Raw genomic sequence first — 22146 nt, forward strand, 5'->3', positions numbered from 1 at the left:
TGAAAACTTTTGGTTGTACCTTTGCCGAGATATAACAATTTGAAGTTGGCAGTTTAAAAAAATGGTTGCCACGATATCTCAACACTGCTTTGATCAAATCGGCTCAAAATTTTGGTGAACACTCGCTAAACTGGTTCCGGTGCTTGACGAAGGCATTTTTCAAATATGCAAAATTCATTAATCGGGCATCGTCATGCACACGGGAGGTCTTGCGAGTCTTCTCTCTAATTCCAGCCAATTTGGTCCATCCTATCTTGAGAAAAAAATGTTCACAAAGTTTGACAGTTTGCTTTGCGCGTGGCAAAACTTTGTGCTTAAATCGTCTCTTACTCAGTTAAATAATGAAATATCTTAATGAAACTTTCAGGAGGGATCATCTTTCAATTGGATGTAATAAATTTTCTGTAATAAGTTTTTTTTTGCATTTTCTTCATGCATGTAACCCCTCAAAACAAATTAGAAATATATCTTTTTTGTTTTTTTATTCTGCTTTGGCCAACTGGGAAAAACCGAGACTAACGTCTGAATAGTTAAATATAGTTTCCAATATTTTAAAATTATTAATATGTATAAATGTAATAACCAGTCTTTAAAAAATATAGAGAGATATATAAAAAATATTTGAAACACTAGGAATTTTGTAAATCTGTTAGCTCAAATTTAACAATTTTCACTAATAAGCCAAATTATTTGCTGATATATGCCGAATACAAATTTTAATGCTTTTAAATTCTTATCGATTATTATGTATTCAACTATCACCACTGGAACGTCTAACGCATGTCCATCTTACACGGACGCCCAAGCCCTCAAAAAAGGTGGAACGAACGATTCTTGTTTCCAGTGATTTGTAAGAATGTCTAGATGATCCTAAATTTTTGCATAACTTGATTTGAACAAATCTGTAATTTCTGCGACCGAAAACATTGTTCCACCTTTTTTTAAACGACTGCCCCGCGGATTTTTTGGCGAATTATTTTTTTCACTCGAAAAAATAAGTTGGAACGATGTTTTTGATCGCAAAAATTACAGGTTTGATCAAATTAAGTTCTGCAAAGTTCTAGAATCATCTAGACATCCTAACAAATCACTGGAAAGAAGAATCATCTTGATTTGTTGAGTTTTGCCCGAGAACCATTGAATGGAAGTTACCGTTCCAACTTTTTTGGAGCCTTGGGCGTTGGAATGTTGATGTATTTCTACCAAAAAAGTATAATTCCGGTCCAAAATTAGATTTTTTTTTTCAATTTCGGGGATTCCCGAGACAAATTATAAAAAATCCCGGGATTCGGGAATTCCCGGTTTTGGAAAAATCCCGGGATTTTTGTCCCGGGAATTCCCGGGATGGACGCACTGATTGGATTCAATCCTGAGATATTCAGTAAAAACCGAAAAACACCGTACATTGTTGTCACTCCATCTTATCGTGCTATCTTGACACAGTCTGAAAATAGCTGTAAGTGCGACAACTATTCAAATGGAATTTAGTCAAAAGCAATATGACACACGTACATGTCCCACTACTTAAAACAATTTTAATTATAACTTGAGACTCCGGCAAACAAATTCAATCAAACTTTGGAATAATACACAGAATGGCCAACCAAACAAAATGTGTTTGTTATAGTTTACATTGCTTGTTCACGTCAAAAAGCAACTTGCGTGGTGGTTTAGCAAGATCAATAAGTTTAGTTGATTTAAGTCAATGTTGTTACACTTTAATGTAATGTGTGCGGCTGCATGTGTGTGTTGTTACCAATTCTCTGTACATTAACATATACAGCAGGGTGTTTAAAAAAAGGTTTTTTTTTCTCGAATTTACTTCTAAGTGATCTTCTTTTTTCGTCTCATTGTAAAACTTCGAATTGAAAGTCATGAACATAAAATTTTAAAAGCATTGTCTTTTCAAAAAGATCATAAAATTTCAAGATTTTTTTTATTGAAAATTGGACCATCAGTTACTGATATATTGGCATTAAAAATGGGGAAATGTGTGGATGAGACTTAGAAAACATTAATTTTCTTGTTAAGTTTTCTTTTATTTACTGTATTATCAATTTTCTCAATCTCTCGAAATAAAATTGAAGATTGGACAATCTATGGACTGTTTCTAAACATTGAAACATTGGATTTTAAATTATTTTTTGTGGAAAAACATTTTTTCTGAATTGTCCACTTTGACACCTACAACTTCGAAAAATTGAAAGAAAGAAAATTCATTCAATACACAAAAACGAGAAAATGGAGAGAACGGGGAAAAATCAACTTCTTTCGCTAAAATTGCAAAGCTGCAATGTAAATTCAATAAAACGTATATAATTTTGTTAACCCCCTGAGTTTTATGGAAATTTTGATTGGGCAAAAACTTAAAATTAAATTTTACTGATTTGTTTTCAAAATAAGGCCGTTGCAAATATTTTTCAAAGTTTAGGTTATTTTTTTTGAGTTCCCTCTCCCCGTGCCATACCTTCACACTTAGGAGACCCGGGAGGCGGAGTCTTGTCGCAAAAAGAACGATACACACCTGTGGATCCGTTGACGAAACCGCAAGGTTTAAGAGGGCCACATTATAAGGTGTTACGTCGAATCCGTTTTTTTTTTAATTTTTGAATACTCTCGATGTACAGCACCGTAGAAACGAATCTTTTTGTTAATTTTTGTCAACCTCGGGCAGAGCTGAGACAACTATAAAAATAAAAACAAATTTTTAAGATTAGTGTTATTTTTTCTTATTTTTTTTTATTGACTTAAAATTCGAACTGTTCCTGAAGTCCCCATTGAAATTCAAAAAGACCATGCAAAAATGCAATTTTAAAGAAAGTCCTGTGTGGTTTTAGAGATAATCTATTAATTTAAATTAATCAAGGTTTTTGAAAGATCCTTTCGATTAGATATACATTTGTATGACATCTCTATTAAAAATTTTATTCATCTTATTTGTTTCAAATTTAGAGAGCCTCTATGGATACACAAAAAAAATCATGGTAATATTTCATCTGGAAAGGGGTACATCTTTTATGTCAGAAAATATTGGTACCGTCAGTGGGGGAGACTATGGGTCAAAAAACGATACACCTCTCGAAATTTCTTAATAACAAAAACAATTTAAATAACATCGAAAATCTTCCAACGTAGATTTGATCTTAGATAGTTTACTAACATTTTCACAAAATATGATGGATTTTGATTAACACTACCTTAAATGCCAATAGTTTGAAAATTGACCCAATATCACCCCTTAGAGGCAAATGAAACTAAAATTATGCTCAAATACAACGTATGGTAAAAACAAGTCATCCATCAGCGTTTCTTGTTCGAGGGAATCGTATTGTCACGCTACAATGTTTGAAGTGGAGATTTTCAAACATTTGGGTAGTTTTCGAGCAAATCTAACAAAAATATAGAAAAATGATTTTTCGAGAGGTCATTTTTGGCCAAAAACGTACCCCAACTTTAGACAGCTACCAAAATAACAGGATTTGTTCTAGAAACGAGATTTTTTCAGCGAAGTCATCTTAAGATGTCCCCAACACAACCTTTTTAACAGAATTCAGTTTCATTGAGAATAACCTGAAAATGGTAAAATCCGTAAAAAATCACTTTGAACCAATCTCACCCCCCAGACCCAATGTTACCCCCACTGACTGTAATTCTAACTCTGAAAATGTGTAATTTTACCACTATTCTGGTGTAATGTAATTTTCAGTCTAAATTTAGGTAAAATTACATCATAAAAGAGGTAATATTCAACCTTCTAAAACTACACCTTCAAAATTTACACTTTTTTTGCTGTGTAGGGGGGGTCTCTGGGTTCCAATCGAGCGGCAAGACCTTGCATGAATTTGGTTGGAATCACTCTCAATTATTTAAATTTAATCAATAAACATCATTTTGATCAGCACAAAATTGATTACACTTTTGTAATTAAAAATAATTATTATATGCAACAGTTTCACAAAATTTGGGATACGCTTTTGTTTTATGATTATTTAAAAAAAAAAATTTTCAAGAACTGGTTAATGACTTTTAAGTACGAAAATTTCATATACACCACCCCAATCACACAGTCACTTCTGACTGGGACTGGTCCCATCAGACATCAGACAGAGATAAAGAGCGAGACTACACGTGTCCCTTCCCCCCACAAACCCCATCACTGCCTCCAACTGACTGCACTTCCCATTGTTCTGAGGGTGACATGTGACGCTTTGACTTGGCTGGCAGTCTGACAAGAATGGCGCCCCTCTCTTTGCAAGTTTATTCGTTCGTGAAATTGTGTTGGAAACAAATTTAGGGGCTTTTTGACGATGATGTGGCGCAGCAGCTGATGCATGGGATTTTGGTTTGTCAGCTCTTTTAGGGTGCAACATTGTGAGTAATTTGCACTTTGCGGATATTTTTTGTTTGTGATTCTAGCTAGCTACTATCAATCGACATAAACTGTTTATGAGAAGGTTTAAAATTACATATCATCGGTTCTTGTATAATTTAAGAGGAAATATCAGGCTGAACATTTCAGCCAAATTTTTGTATATTTCATATTAATTATTCAAATTAAAAAAAAATTAAATCAAAAAAAAATAAAAAATAAAAATAATATAAAAATGGGTCACACCAGTTGAATGTTAAATGAGTGAACTACACCAAAATTATTCTGTCATCTGTTGCAAAACAAAGAATTTCTCGCAACATACTATACATTTTCTCGGAAAAATAAATAATGGTACACCAGAACGAACACTAAAGAACTGTAGAATCGGTATGATTTGATTTCATATTTAGCCTTTTTGTACACTTACAGTCCTGTCCAAAAAATGTGGAATTTTCTATTTTTTCACGACAATTAATTGAATCTACAACAACTTACAACCAACTAATGATTCAGTTCAATCGATTTCATGTTTGTTTCTATGTTCTATGTTGTTTACATAATAACTAGTGTAGTGTTTTGGAGAACCTTTCACCTACAGTGGAATTTGATTTAGTGGAAATCAATATTCAAAATTTCACTACTCAAGTTTTTACAATTAATTACAAAACTTTAACTTCAACTTCCTCACATCTCGATGGCCTGCACTGTGAATGTACGCACACACTACAGTCGTTATCGCTTCCTGGATTATGCCCCCGGATTTGATGTTATGGAAACCAAAAAAATGTATCCAAAATTTTCCCAAAGCCTATAGCGACGCCGCCACGGATGCCCCACAGCTGGGCTTTTGCGAGACAAAAACCCAGTTTTCTGTTTCATCGCCATTTTTCCAGGATCCTTTCCCATCATTCGCTTCTCCACCCCTCTTTTGTATCATCCGCATAAATTGGTGGTATTGAAATCCCATTTTCCAATCCCAGTCCAGTGCTAATGTATGAGTGTACGAATGGATGTATGTGTGAGTGTGTGTGTGCATTTGCTCGAAATAAGAGTACTGAAAAATCTAATCAAAAAGGCACACACATGTCTCTCCGTTGTCAGTTGGATTAGGATGACGTTTTGAATCACTCGATACTCAATCCCCTCTGATTGTCGTTATTTTGATTTGTTTTCCTTTTTTCTGCTTTGTTCTGTATTGAATAAAAGGATGTTTTTTTATGGAATGAAACACATGATAACAAAATGAATCCGTGAGTGATTGAGTGATAAACTCTGAAAATGGGGTTTATACTTTGTTAATTGAGTCCTTTATTTTTTATGAAGTAAATGAATGTAAAAAAGTCCATTGCAAAATACCATATAATGAAGACGAACGATATTTTCGCCCAAAATGATAGACCATGTTTGCAGGTCTGTATTGAATTGATCGGGAATTTTCACCAAACAAAATCAAAATGTTTTCAAACGAGGACACACAAATGATTTCTGGTCCCCTGAACGTTCAAATCAATTCTGAAGGGAGAAGGAAGTTGACATAAACTTTCAAAACTATTTGCAACGGCCTGACTGTGCTTAACCAAATCATTTGACAATTATTATAATATAATTTCCGTAAAATTGTAACAATGTTCTACAGAAGTTTGAGAATAATCAAATTAATATAAATGATGGGGGTTTGCTTGCCAGCTAGCCTTCGTGATTTACAAAAAGATTTGTTCAAGTTTTTATTTTCAACTACATTAACAGCTATTTTCAATATTTGTATCGATAACAAAGCAATTTTTTTATTAAAACACAAAACCAAATTGATCGCATTGGAAGCTCAAGCGCCTCAAAAATTGTCATTTTAGCAATTCTCTACCAAAACCGAAAATGGATTTTATTTTTATTTCTTGATTTTCCTCAAACTTTGTGGGGGTCTTCCCTATGATCAAAGAAGCTATTTTGTGTCATTGGTTCACCCATACAAGTCTCCATACAATTTTGGCTGCTGTCCATACAAATATGGTACGTAAATATTCAAACAGCTGTAACTTCTGAGTGAATTTTCTGATCAATTTGGTGTCTTCGGCAAAGCTGTAGGTATTGATGAGGACTATTGAGAAAAAAATAGGTACAGGGAAAAAAATGCAGATTTTTTTAATCAACTTTTTTTCACAATGACTCAATTTCCCAAAATACGTATTTTTTATTTTCGAGATTTTTTTATATGTTTTAGGGGACAAAAACCCGCAACTTTTGAGCCATAGAGAAACATGGTCAAAAAATCTGCCACTGAGTTATGAATTTTTGAAAAAATAGTGATTTTTGGAAAAAAAATCGAAATTTAATGCAAGACCAAATTTGACGAAACTTTTAAATGTAAAAATGAATTTGCAATCGAAAAATACTTTACAGATTTTTTGATAAAGGGCTCTGTTTTCAAGATATAGCCACCGAAAGTTTGATTTTAGCGAAATATTTGCAGTTTTTCGATTTTTAAAATGAGTGACCATTTCTAAATATTTTTTTTGAAGAGTTCAGAAAATTTGTTATAAAATTGTCTAAGAGATATGGAAGATTGGACTTCTGGTTGCTGAGATTCAGCGGCTTAAAGAAAAAGAAACAGGAAAATTGAAATTTTCTAAGTCTCATCCAAACAACCCACCATTTTCTTATGTTGATATCTCCGCAACTAATGGTCCGATTTTCAATGTTAAAGCACGAAACATTCGTGAAATTTTCCGATCTTTTCGAAAAGAATATTTTGAACAAAATTAAATCAGTACTAACATTTCAAAAGAGCGTAATATTTAATGTTTGGCCCTTTAAAAAACCCTTTTAAAAACTACAAATATCGGTTAATTTTTTTACATTGCTTTTATCTCACGTAAAACAAGTTGCAAGAACAAACAATTTTATCGCATAAAACCGCTTTGAAACTTATTTTTTTTCCAGCACATTTAAAGCTAGGTAGGAAAAGATTAACAAATCTTGAAGCAAAAGTAACTGTGCATGAAAAATAAAGCTTTTTGCCTTCCTCACCTTACTGAGGAAAGGCTATAAAATCACTCGAAAAAAGAAATTCTTAATTTGACTTCCTAGACTCAAGGTCGTCAGTTCAAACACTGGGGTGGATGGTTCCTTGGAGTAGAAAGAGGTTTGGGTGCTCTCTCCATTCAAGCCTTCGGACTCCTAGGTTTGAGCAGAAACTTGCAATAGAGACCACAAAACACCCGGGGGTCGTTAATGTAGATGGTTTGATTTTTTTTGGTCTCATTCGATCCGTCTTGGGGTCCCATAAGTCGGTATTGAAAATTATAAAGTTTAGTAAAGTACTTCAAAAGTTATGCTAAAAAAACGATTCTAACAAAAGTCCGGAAGATTGTAAAAAGGGTGGTTTTTGTAAGAAACCTCGTCATATTATATATTTTTAGAATGGTATTTGAAAGACCTTTCCAACGAGTTCAAAAGTTTGAAGATCTGACAACCATATCAAAAGTTATGTGCACTTAAGTGTTATTTATGCACTTTTTAGAGACCGGATCTCATATATTTCGATTAAAACGTTGTCCGGATCTATCATGCGACCTGTCGATGGATAGATAATCAAAAGACCTTTCCAACGAGTTCAGTAGATTGCAGATCTGACAACCCTATCAAAAGTTATAAGCACATAAGTGCCCTGAATCATGAAGATCTGACTACCCAATCTGATGGTATGAATAATGAATAAAGTTGATAGAACACTGAAAGGTCCGCCCTTGTGTATCTATTTTGGATAGAATTACCCTCTAAATGTGAGGAAGGCAACAACCACCTAAGGGTAGATTAAGTAACGTTTTTTATTAACAATTCAATAAAAATAATCACTTCATGTTAAATTTTATGCTTCTTTTCCAAATCCTATAGGATTCACAATATATCATTGAAGGATAACATCCTTTTATGCGTATTAATTTCCTTACAAAGTGTTTTTTTGAAATATTTTATACTTATCATATTAAACATAAGTATGGCATATTAGCCCCACCTAAACCAAACTTTTTAAGGGTCTTGACAAAAAATACTTAAAATAAAAGAGGCTTTACATTTAGGACAAGTCATTGGAAGTCATGCTTCTCACAGGATAAATCGCATTTCGATGAAATAAACATAAAATTGAACTTGGCATTCCCAAGAATTAGCAAATTTAATGGAAATTTTATTTTTGTATGTTTAAATTTGTATGTACCTTATCTGCGAACAAAAAATACATTTTGCATCATTATTTTATACAAGTCTTTTATCAGCAGCTGTCCACACAAACATGCTATAAAAAAAAAGAAAAATCTTATATTGGCAAAGTGTTGGTAATGTATAAGACTTGAAGAAAATAATAGTTATAATCTGAAAAATGCCCATTTTTTTTAATTCAACTTCTACAAACGCATTGCGCAAAATAACCGTTTTCAATATTCTCGTTTTTGGAAATGTTTTAGATAACATGTTTTGAGCACAAGTTGTTAAAAATTAATTTGTCAGTGTTGACAATTTTTCGAAACAAAAAAATGATTTTGAAAACTGTTTAGAGAATTCGAAAAATTGTTTGACTATATTTTAAGATATTAAATCGAATTTACAATCGAAAATTAATTGAGGCAAATTAAAAAAAAATCCCAAAACAAAACAAGAGCTAATATAAAGCATGGAAGTTATTGGCATTTTAGTGAAAAACTAACTTAATCCACCTATGTGGTTGATGCCTTCCTCACTTTTACCAACAATGGGTAATATGAGTGGTTTGGACACATATTTCAGCTATTTTTTTAGGTCCAGAAAAATAAGTACACAGATATAACTTAAGTTGTCATAACTCGAGACAGGGTTGCCAGATTTTCAATTATGTGGACTCGTTGGAAAGGTCTCTTGATTACCTAACCAACGATGGGTCGGATGATGGTTCCGGACATCGTTTACATACATTTAAGTGAGATCCGGCTTCAAAAAAGTACATAAATATCACTTAAGTGGTCATAACTCGAGACAGGGTTGCCAGATCTTCAATGTTGTGGACTCGTTGGAAAGGTCTCTCGATTATCTAATCAACGATGGGTCGGATTATGGATCCGGACATCGTTTACATGCATTTAAGTGAGATCCGGCTTCAAAAAAGTACATAAATATCACTTAAGTGGTCATAACTCGAGACAGGGTTGCCAGATCTTCAATGTTGTGGACTCGTTGGAAAGGTCTCTCGATTATCTAACCAACGATGGGTCGGATGATGGATCCGGACATCGTTTACATGCATTTAAGTGAGATCCGGCTTCAAAAAAGTACATAAATATCACTTAAGTGGTCATAACTCGAGACAGGGTTGCCAGATCTTCGATGTTGTGGACTCGTTGAAAAGGTCTCTTAATTACCTAACCAACGATGGGTCGGATGATGGATCCGGACATCGTTTACATGCATTTAAGTGAGATCCGGCTTTAAAAAAGTACATAAATATCACTTAAGTGGTCATAACTCGAGACAGGGTTGCCAGATCTTCAATGTTGTGGACTCGTTGGAAAGGTCTCTCGATTATCTAATCAACGATGGGTCGGATTATGGATCCGGACATCGTTTACATGCATTTAAGTGAGATCCGGCTTTAAAAAAGTACATAAATATCACTTAAGTGGTCATAACTCGAGACAAGGTTGCCAGATCTTCGATGTTGTGGACTTGTTGAAAAGTTCTCTTGATTACCTAACCAACGATGGGTTGGATGATGGATCCGGACATCGTTTACATGCATATAATTGAGATCCGGATATATGTGAAAACACATTTTTATACATAACTTTTGAACTACTTATCGAAACTTCAAACAATTCAATAGCGATGTATGGGACCCTGAACCAAGTCGAATGCAATTGGTTCGATCAAAATCGGTTCAGCCAGTGCTGAGAAAACTTGGCAAGATTTTTGAACACATGCATACATACACACACACACACATACACACACACAGACATTTGTTCAGTTTTCGATTCTGAGTCGATATGTATATATGAAGGTGGGTCTTCGAGCTTTTAATAAAAAGTTCATTTTTAGAGCAGGTTTATAGCCTTACCTCAGTGAGGAAGGCAAAACGAGCAATATTTTTAAACTCAAATGAAAAAAATATCAAATCAATTTGACTTTGCGCTTGTAGGGGACATCTGGAATTATCATCTGTGAGTGAGAACGGTTTGGGCAAGGCAGTTTGAGGTGTAGAATAAAGCACTTTAACCCATTTTCTGGAGATCATTTTATCAAATTACAGTTCCTGAGCCAATTTTACAATAAATGTTTTCAACATTTTGTACAGTGGTTCTAACAAAAAAATAATGCCTGATTTTCTTTTTAGACACTAAATTATTTGAAATCGTTGTACCAATTATATTTTCCCTTCTTTTTATTTCAATGGTTTGGGAAACTTTTTTTTTCATGACCTAGTGTAGTCACATCTGTGTCTTTCCCGACCCAAATTTAAAAGCATCAGCCTGTAGCTAAGAGGATTCAGTTGTTTAGACATAATTACGTCTCTTGCCGGCACGTGGTGGTGCTGCTGCTGTTTTTTTTTCTGTTTTGTTTCTAAGACGAAACTCAAAACCTAATCCCGGCTGCCGCTATCCGCATCGAAAATACGCACATGCGATGAGCAGACGAAAGCTCGCGGAGGTCGTGTATAATCTTGGCGAAAGCTTTCCGGGGCTGGGGGTTTTCTGGGATTCCGTGTGTGCGTCAGACCGCCTCTCTAAAATTTTCGACGTTTTGTTTTTCACGTGATTCGGTAAGCTGCTGCTGTCAGCGGCGCCTTTCTGTGGAAAATGAGGAAAATCGACTGAAATTTCAACGCGTGCGTGAGCGTGTGTGTGTGCTTTCGAAGCTTAGCGGCATCATACACCATGTGTTCACATCTGTGTGAGTGTCTGTGTGTATTATATTGCTAGTATTAGGGGTTAATACGTGAATTTTAAGTTGCCTTACCTTGACTTGAGAGTACGGCAGGAAACTGAGGAAACTCAGGGATTTCTGCGCACGATATTTTGATATCGCTTTCGGAATAGATAAAGTTGTACAAGAATTTGCATTCTGCCAGCAAGGTGCTGCGAAGTGGATGGGGTTTGCTTCCGAATTGGAGTTTTATTATTTGACAGTACATAAAATTTTATGATATGAGCTTACAGCTAACGATTATCTCATAATTTTTATATGCTCTCATTTTCTTCCAGGTATGAACGCAGCTTCCTCTTTACAGTGAGTTCAACCCGACTATCGGTTGCTTTAAGAAAATTTATAATGTCTTACCAGGGGTGAGTAAATGGAATCAATGTGGCTCAATAATTCTGTCATTTTTTTAACTCAAAGGAAAACAAAAAACCGGTGATACCAACTGATATTTTTTCAAACACAGACATTTTTTTAATATGAAAATATAAACTTACTTTGTTTCTTACATTTATAACTTCTCGATTAATGTGGTCCTATTCCAACGGAATGTCACTTCCTTCTCCGAATCGGTTACCGACTTTGTTACGGTTGCCGTTTGTTTTTGATATTGTACCACCACTATACGCTGGCAACCGCTCTGTCTCGGTAAAGCTGTAATTTATTTGATTCTGACATTCTTCTGTATTTTCTTTTCCACTACTGATGCCTCCCAACCCCCTCAGAAAAAGAAAAAGTTCTGGTTAAGCCCCAGATGATGATGCTCTTTACCCCAAAGCGAAGCCCGAAACAAACTTCCTGCCAGAGAAAGGTGTTTTGCGGACTTGTGAGAAGAGAACAGAGGAGGAAAAAAGTAAAATACATTTGTTTTTGACAAATATGAATGCCTTGTCGTTTTTTTGCTCTCCTGTTTCTTATTGCCGAGATTTTATACGGAATTCATTTCACGGAACATCTGGTCCGAATGAGTACTGGAACCAATTTGGCATGACTGCTAAACTGGACATTTCAAGTTTTGGGAAGAACCTTTGAGAGTTGAGATGGCTTCAGATTTAGTTTTTGGGGGTTTCGAAAGCTTGAATAATCTGAAAATTTATGAAGTTAAATACTTATGTTAGCGGTTATAAAAGTATTCCATAATATTTTTTTCAAGTTTTATTTTATATTCGTCAATGCTAGCGAAATTAAACAAAATCGTTTTTAATTTGCATAAAATTAGTTGGAAATGAAACCTGTTGGAATTTTCATGATTAAAACGAGAAAAAAAATCTTCGATTGAATTGATCACTTGGCACAAAAACAGAAGCCATTCAACTTTATGCGCTGCCCTTGTCTCGTCCAGCTCGTCTGTTGACCCGGTTCCGTTGATTTCTTCATCACTTGGCAATCATCCAGTACGGCAAATCCATCTGAGACGTAAATAAAAAAAGGACAAGAGAATATCAAAAATACTAAATCTCATTCCATCTCTTCTTCCCCGAACCCAGGTCTCGTTATTCGTTTCGTTCGACTTTTTTCCATTCTGATCGCAAATACTTTATTTGCATAACACGAACCCGAGCACATTCTTCACCCTTAGCCAAAGGACTGTCGGACGGACTTTGGCCAAATACACACAAAACAGTGAGAGGAAAAGCAATTGAAGATTTCTTTGGGAAATTAAATAAAACTTTCAAGTTTCACTTTTAATTATTTTTATAAGTATTGTAACGTTTTAATGTCATCCAATAAAATAAGTCACTTGGTTTTGATGAGAATCGGAAATCAATAAACTAAGTATCATGTTCATTCCAAAAAAAAGTTCGCCCAACCGGCAAAAAAATGTCGGTAACGAAAATCCATCCCTAGACCTTTGACAGACTGCAAGGCAGAGCCTTTACAGTATCGACCACCACGGCTTGATTAGATTACGAAGATCATAAGTCGATATGTAAAACCTTGTTCATATTTACTATTTTAATGAACGAATGAACACATTTGTTCTGTATGAGAAGGTCATTTTTCTCTCGGTTATTCCATTTATGTAAATTTACAAAAACTTTGTTTTCTTTAAAACATTTAAAAAACAAAACTTGAACCACACGGACCCCTCAAACCATTTTTGAAATAGAAGATTGTGTAGAAGATTTATTCTTTGAATATCTTTATTTCAGTTTAAACTTTTGATTTTCCGGAGACTTGAACAATTGCTTTTGGCTTTCCGTCGTCCCGGTTGATGCTTCTCGGGTCGATGTAAATAACGCCACTTTTTGGCAGAGCAATCAGCCCAACCCGTAGTCCAGGAGGCAGATCTTTCGGTGTGTTTTGGAGCCCATGACAACAGCATCGGACGACAAAAGCCAAAACTGGAGAAACGAAATGAAAAGACCTGCCAAAATTGCGACGGCCAAAATAAAGCAATCAAGACAATGTCGTTGAGCGGGGATATATTTAATAAATAAATAAATAAATAAAAAAAACGTCTTTCTTCTTTCACCGAAATAACACAGGAAAGCTTTCAAGGAAACATGGGGGATGAAGGGAAGAGCGATGCTTTTCAAGTAAATCAATTGACTATGGCAGCTGCAAATATTGACGCAACCCATCCGTACGGGTTTGGTGAAATGGGCGCCCCGGGGAGTAAAAATGGGATTCATATGGATGTGTTTGCTTTTCTTGTTTATTCAACGTATACGTTGTTTGCCGTGCAAAGTAATGATTGATTAATTTTGCAGAACTATAAAGTTGTCAGTCGATTTAAACTGGGATATGCTGAATGCCGCATGCTCAAACCAATAGCTGAGTGATTCGAAATCGACTTATCAGAGTGTGTGACAGAACGAAATTGCAATAGGCTAACAATGTTTAGTTAAATTTGAACATTCTTAGGTTCACCAGCTATGGGTTTGTTCAAATATTTCGTCCAGAGATTTTCAGGATTTTAGACACCCCCCACTCCCCCCTGTCACACGCACTTTTCCTATACCTTTAACATGAGCTGTCACAAACCTCAGATCCCGCCCCCCCTCCTCCTATTCATTGACGTAATTTTTTAACAAACCCTATCCAGGTTTTTAAGCGAAGATGGCGTTCGAATGGTGAACGCCCGAAATGTCAAAATCGCGCAGTAGCACCAACATTAGAAAAAATGTGGCTGTCATGCCATGGCACACTTTTTTCGTAATGTTGGTACAACTGCGCGATTTTGACACTTCGGGCGTTCACCATTCGAACGCCATCTTCGCTTAAAAACCTGGATACAGCAATTCTCCTCGAAAATAGCATGGACTCTCTGGGAGTTCTCTGGCCATAAAAAACAGACTCTTATTTTTTTATTTGGCCATTAAGGTAACCTACGCCGTGTAAGGGTGGTCCAAAAAATGGTATTATTTGTCGATTGTCGTTCGCCTTTCAATAGTTTTAAGACCAAAAACTCCATCTATGAATCTTTGAAATGCCGTTAGGCCGATGCAAATATTTAAAAAAGTTTTTGTCCCTCGGCCGAGGTCAAGGGGGGGGGGGGGGCAAAAAAATAAAAAAAAATATAAGAATTTGAATAACAAGCCAAAATCTTCACATTTAAATGAAAAAAGTGTTTTAAAATGCATTTTACACTAGTTCAGTTGTTTTGCAATCATTAGTTTTCAAAAAATCTAAGATCAGACAAAAACAAAGAAAGTATCGAAAAAAAAAGATTTTGCATCGAAAATTTTCAAAAAATCTTAAGAGTTTTTAATAAACCCAAACACGCTAAAAATGATTTTAAACGCAGAAGAATGTATTTTAATTTGATTTCAGCTAGTTGCACTTGAATTTTCATTGAAATTTTGAAGTTTATTGTAAAATTTTTTTTTTGCCCCCTGATTTTTCGGGCCAATTTTGGGAGTTGATGGCCAGACTTCAAGCCGAACGGTCGATATTGTCTTTGCGGTCTAATAGTTGAGACAACGTTTTGTTGTAGCTCAGGCTACTCTGCCCGGGTGTTTTGTTCTTCGAGAACAATAGTATTTAGTTTTAAAATCGGAACAGTGCAGAAAATGGCGACTTTTGAGGAAGCACGTGCCAACTCGTTGAGGATCTACTTTGGCCCCGGGAAGAAGGAACCGCTGGATCATGGAATTTTCAATTTCATGAAGCAGAAGATGAGATTGAACCCAAATTCACTCTTGTCGACACGCTAAAAATGATTTTAAACGCAGAAGAATGTATTTTAATTTGATTTCAGCTAGTTGCACTTGAATTTTCATTGAAATTTTGAAGTTTATTGTAAATTTTTTTTTTTGCCCCCTGATTTTTCGGGCCAATTTTGGGAGTTGATGGCCAGACTTCAAGCCGAACGGTCGATATTGTCTTTGCGGTCTAATAGTTGAGACAACGTTTTGTTGTAGCTCAGGCTACTCTGCCCGGGTGTTTTGTTCTTCGAGAACAATAGTATTTAGTTTTAAAATCGGAACAGTGCAGAAAATGGCGACTTTTGAGGAAGCACGTGCCAACTCGTTGAGGATCTACTTTGGCCCCGGGAAGAAGGAACCGCTGGATCATGGAATTTTCAATTTCATGAAGCAGAAGATGAGATTGAACCCAAATTCACTCTTGTCGATGTACAAGGAATCGAAGGAGAACTGCGTGTACATTAAGTTCAAGACGGAGGAAATGCTGACGAACACCTTGCTGGACCTGCCGGAATCGATGGACTTTGAGTACAACAAGTACGAGTCGACAAAGGTGACCTTCTCATCGGCATCGACGGTTTTTAAGTATGTCCGAATTTTCAACCTGCCACCGGAGATCAGCGACCAGGAGATTTCGACTGTGATGTCTAAGTTCGGCGTCATTCAGCGGATGGTCAGGGAAAGGTACGCCCCTGAGACTGGCTTCCCAATCTGGTCCTCAGTCCGGGGAGTTCATATGGAAATCAAGCAGGACATTCCGGCCACCATACACGTGCGAAACTTCCAAGCGCGTGTGTACTACGATGGACTTCAGAATAAGTGTTTCATTTGCGGCAGCAAAGATCACGTCAAGGTCAACTGCCCAAAGAAGTCGAAGGTCAACCAACGGATGGAACAAAACGGAAGCTTGTCGTACAGTGCGGTGACTGCGCAACCACCGCTCTGGTTGGGTCGAGGATCGACGCACAAGGCAGGAGAGAGTGGAGGAGAAGGGCAGATGGTCGTGTTGAACAACTTTTTCGGGCCGGCGAAACCGAGTTTGTTGGTGCCGACGAAGTTGCCCGAGGTACCGTCGGCTGTAAAGCCGATCGATCAGGCCGGACTCGGCTCGAGCAGTGTTGAGCAGATCGTTCTCCCAATGAGTGAGCCGGACGCAGAAATGAAGGAGACAACAACAGCCGAAGGAGTTCTTACCGGCGGCGGCGTATCGTCGTTGGCAGTGCCGATCGTGACGGATGGTGCGGTGAAGGAGGCGCAGGGTGAAGAAGAGTTCCAGCTAGTGCAAGGTCGTAAGAAAAAGAGGAAGGAGGAAATGCGATCGCTTTCAGCTGACGCTCCAGCAAAGCCCGGATCAGGTATGATTTTTATCCCACCGTCTAACTTGAGTGCAGCGCAGAGCATGGAGACGCGGGGTCGTTCAAAGAAGAAAGAGGACAACAAAGAGAGAAGCCGATCACGTAGTTTGAGGGACAGGGATACAGAGGGGAAGGGGGATACACGGGGAAAGGGGGATGTAAAGGGGAAGGGGGATGTAAAGGGGAAGGGGGATACACGGGGAAAGGGGGATGTAAAGGGGAAGGATAAATTGGGGGGGAATGGGGAGGGGGAAGGGGTTGATGCCAATCTGGAGGAGAATCTTTGAAAAATGGAGTTAGTCACTATGGGTTTGTTTCGGATTTTGGTCATATAAGTAGCTATATTTTACATTCAATTTAGAATAGGTTAGCTTTATGGTAGGATTAGTTAGATTTATTTTGTTCTTTTAATTTTATACAATGAACTTTACACTTAAAATAGCGTCTGTCAATTTAAACAGTACAACAACTACTATCAATCAAAATTTATTAAGAGATTTTATTTGGAATCAGGATATAGATTTAGTTTTTGTTCAGGAGCTTTGCTATCAAAATTTTTCTTTTATTCCTTCTCATTTTGCGATTATTAATTTAAATCAAAATGGTATGGGAACTGGCATTCTGTTGCGGAAATCGTTCGAATTCAACAACGTTGTTCTTGATCCGAATGGTAGAATATCTTCTTTAGTTATCAATGGCATCAATTATATTAATATTTACGCATTTTCAGGAACTAACAAAAAGAAAGAAAGAGATGAGCTATTTTTGAACAATTTAACTGTCCATTTGAGTAAATCCGGTATTGAATATTCCGTTCTGGCCGGGGATTTTAATTGTATTTTAAACTCTTCCGATGCTACAGGAGCAACAAAAAATGTGTCTGCGGGCCTCAAACGACTCGTAGAATCACTTCAATGGAAAGATATTTTTGCAGAAATGAAGCAAAATGAATTCACCTTTTTTCGATCTGGAGTCGCTTCGCGACTTGATAGGATTTATGGACCGTCGCGTTTTGTTGATTTGATTATAGAAGCTAAAACAATATCAGTTCCTTTTTCTGATCATTGTGCTATTGTGTTAAAAATTAAAACAGATTCAAACTCATTTTGTTTGAAAGGAAGGGGCTATTGGAAAATTAATAACAGTCTTCTTTTTGATGAAAATATCTCACATAAACTTAGTGTTGAATATCAATCAATCTGTAACAGATCATCTTATTTCAATGATAAAAATCAGTGGTGGAACTCGATAGCTAAAGTTAAATTCAAACAATTTTTTAAAGGGGAGAGCTGGGCAATTAATAAATATATTTTAGATCGTAAAAGTTATTTTCATGGAGTTTTGAACGATTTACATCGTAGAAGATGTCTTGGGGAAGAGGTATCCAAAGATATGTTTTTAGTTAAGTCACGTTTAATGGAAATTGAATTAGATAGACTTAAACATTATAGTAATAAATTGAATAATTTCTCATTGTTACAAGGGGAGGTTATGAATATTTTTCAAGTTTCTGCTCAAATTAAGAAATTCAGTACGTCAAACAATCTCAAATTAAAGGATGGTAATGTGATAACAGGGGACTGCTCGATTATGAAACAAATTATTTTTGATCATTTTTCTGAACAGTTCAAAAAATCTCTGGATAATGCACTAGATGGGATCACTGATCCTTTAGAAGGTGTAACCAGTCGCTTATCAGATGAACAGCAAAGAGAGCTCACAAGACCGATTACAGTTGATGAAATGTTTACCGTTTTAAAATTATGTGCACATAAAAAATCACCAGGGCCTGATGGTTTGAATTACGAATTTTATTTAAAACATTTTGATTTAATTAAGGATGATTTGGTAGTATTGTTTAACGAATATTTATCAGGAACAAAAAAACCTCCTAGAGATTTTACTGCTGGTATTATTACTCTTATACATAAAGGTAATGATAAGAATGATTTAAATAATTATAGACCAATTAGTTTACTTAACTGTGATTATAAATTATTCACTAAAATTATAGCAATGCGCATAAAGTTACATCTTGATGATTTACTAGGCTGTGAACAGTCTGCATGTAAATCAGATCGATCTTGCTCGGACAATTTAAAAGATATCAGACGAATTATGCTTCGTGCAAATGATTCAAAACGTTTTAAAGGAGCATTAGTTAGTATTGATCTTCAAAAAGCTTTCGATAAAGTAGATCATACATATTTATGGAAAGTTTTGGAAAAATTTAATTTTCCAGATAGTTTGATTAGTTGTATTCGAAATTTATATGATTCTGCAACGTCAAAGGTTCTGTTTAATGGTTTTTTGACTAATAGTATTAAGATTGAATCGTCGGTGCGGCAAGGGTGCCCACTTAGCATGATTTTGTTTGTATTGTACATCGAGCCACTTTTGAGAAAAATTAGTGACGGCATCGCAGGTGTACTTATTTATGATAAGTTCATAAAAACCATTGCTTACGCTGACGACATAAATATTTTTATAAGGAATGATGAGGAATTTGATTTGTTAATCCAAATTCTTAATTCCTTCGAGTCATTTGGAAAAATTAAGATGAATTTTAATAAGTCAGTTTACTTAAGAATAAACCGTGCAAACTTTGGACCACAAATGATCAGGGAAGTAAATAGTTTTAAAATTTTAGGAATTCATTTTTCAAATAGTATATCTGAATCAATTAATTTAAATTATGATAAAGTGATTTTAAATGTTAAGCATACGCTTCATCTCCATGGTGTTAGAAAATTAAATTTAGTGGAACGAGGGTGGTTATTAAATGCTTTTATCTTATCAAAGTTTTGGTATCTTGCGCAGATATTCCCACCGTACAAAAAACATATTGATATTATAAATTCACTAGTAGGGCAGTTTTTGTGGAATGGGTTTATATTTAAAACAGCTCGCGATCAACTTTATTTAGATTATGATGCAGGAGGTATAAGGTTGGTTAATGCGGAGTTTAAAATGAAAGCTTTGTTCATAAGAAACATTCTTTACCCTGGAGGAAATGTTTCTGAAAATTACATTTTAGTATATTCAACACAACACCAACTGCCCTTGTGTTTTAGGCAGTGGATCGAAGTTGCTAGACTTTGCAAAAACGATTCTTTATTGGACAGTTCGAAGGCTTTTTATAAACATTTTTTGAATCAGGAAAACTTCATTCCAAAAGTTAAAGTTGATTTTCCACAATTTCAATGGACAACAATTTGGAAAAATTTAAATTTTAATTTCATTGGATCTGATGAAAAGTCAAGGCTTTTTGCTTTTTTAAATAATTTAATACCAAACAAGGAAAAACTAATGGCCTACAACATCGGAAGATTGTCAAATAATTTATGTGATATTTGTAATGGAATTGACAATAACGGACACAGAATAATGGAATGCCCTCAATCCAGGATTATTTCAAATTGGACAAAGAATAAAGTAGAAAAGATAAGTGGGATAAAATTAGTGAATCTAGAAGATATTCTGTCATTTGAGATCGATGAGAATAAAAAATCAGAAATAGCCGCTTTGTGGTTATGTATTCTAGCGATTTCTTTCAATTTAAAGTGCTACCCTGGACCTAGCTTGTTTGTTTTCAAAAAGGAAATACGTGAAATGAGATGGAATAACAGATTAATTTTCAATAAAGTTTTTGGAACACATTTGCTAAGGTTAGGGATGTAGGACGAGAGAGTTAGGAAAGTAAAATATTGTAAACTGTAAACTGTATTGTTTGACCAAAACTACCGTAACAATAAACGTTTTTTAAAAACCCAAAAAAAAAAAAAAAAAGGGGGGGGAGTGTCAAAAACTTTTAAAAATATTTGTACCAGCCTTATTAACTAAGAAAATGATCATCTCCTCGTTTTCGATAAGATTCCTTGTGAAAATTGTAAATAAATTGATAAAAGAAAACCGTCTAATTCAAATTGAGATATCTTAAAACAGACTCCGAAAGACACGGAGATATTTTTAGAAAATGTATTTGAAATTATGTACTTTCAGACGCTTTGTTTGGTTTTGCGGAAAAATACGCCATTTTTAAAACATAGCAACTTGAAAATAGGCTCAAAATCATTTAAAAAAATAAAGGAACGTAACATTTTTCGGCAAAAATGAGTTTCTATTAATTTTATAATCAACTTTATAGAACATCACCCTGGCGCTGGTATTTTGTTAAATTCTCTCCTCTCTGAGCATATTCGTTTGTGACCCGGGTCGCCGGACGGAGTATTCATAGAAATTCACATAGTGTTTGTATGGATGTGTGAAGCGATTTTCAAAAACGCTGGAAGCTAGCGAGTCGTGTTCGCTCACGAATGGTTTCGCGCTCCAGTCAGCTTTCCTTCAGCAATGTTTGAGTGATTTCTAAACTTTGAACCGAAAATCAGGACCCTTACTTAGTTGTTTTTAAAGAAAATTTAAAAAAAATGTAACTAAGCGAAAATTAGACATTTTTATGAAGTTTGAAGAAATAACTTTAAACTACGTCGATAACTTTTTAAAGGTGCAGAAGCAATTTACAATCTGAAAAGCCAAAAAGTCTCATTTAAATTTTATTTTTATGATCTCTAAAAATAGATCAAAGGAGAAACAACAACCTTCTGCCTCACTCATACGTCAAATATTTAAAAAGAAATCAAATAAAAGGCTGTTACATTTCCGCACGTCGTTAGACATACTTGTTTTCGGAATAGAAGGAAGCCCACATTTCCTCGTTAGTGAGTGTATGTGTGTATGTTTGTGTGTGTGCAAGCCACGCTGAATGAAAACATCGTGAATCGCCCACCATTCACTGAAGCTGTCACTGGCAACACTGCTACTGGCTGGCTGCCTCCGCACAAAAGAAGACATGTTAATTTTAATATTCGCATGGCATCCTGCATGCGATGGGTAAAGTGACGGCGTGGGCTGTTTTCTTTTATTCCCAGCCTGCTCGGATGGTTCCTCCGTGGAACTTTAAGGTATTTGGGCAAGTTTTGCCAAGTTGTGGTTATTTGTCATAGCACATTGGTGTATCGTAGATTTGTCTAGGAAATTATAGTGGCTTTTTGGTCCAACGTGGTAACGATTGTTAGTATAGACCAAACATAGGCTACCTCATCCTTAGGTCCTTCCGTTTGTCCACACCTACATAGAATACACATCGACACGTTCGCCAACGCCATACCGTTAAGGGATACATCTTTTCCCCCATCCTGGACGTCATCGGTCCCGTCACTTCCGACCCAAGAGAGCGCGCCTGTGACTGACGCATTTTGAACCGATTGGCCACCGAGGGCCAGCAAAATCGACCAATAATGGATGATAGATGATGTGATAAACCTGA

The 22146-nt window shown here is 35.8% G+C and overlaps 1 protein-coding gene across 6 annotated transcripts in view; it reads left to right on the forward strand.

The window, feature by feature from the left end:
• The window catches only part of LOC120413376 (uncharacterized), a 266874-nt gene that overhangs the window by 72398 nt on the left and 172330 nt on the right, over positions 1-22146 (forward strand). The window lies entirely within an intron of this gene.

This window comes from Culex pipiens, chromosome 3 (assembly GCF_016801865.2).
Source record: "Culex pipiens pallens isolate TS chromosome 3, TS_CPP_V2, whole genome shotgun sequence".
NCBI classification, from domain to species: Eukaryota; Metazoa; Arthropoda; class Insecta; order Diptera; family Culicidae; genus Culex; species Culex pipiens.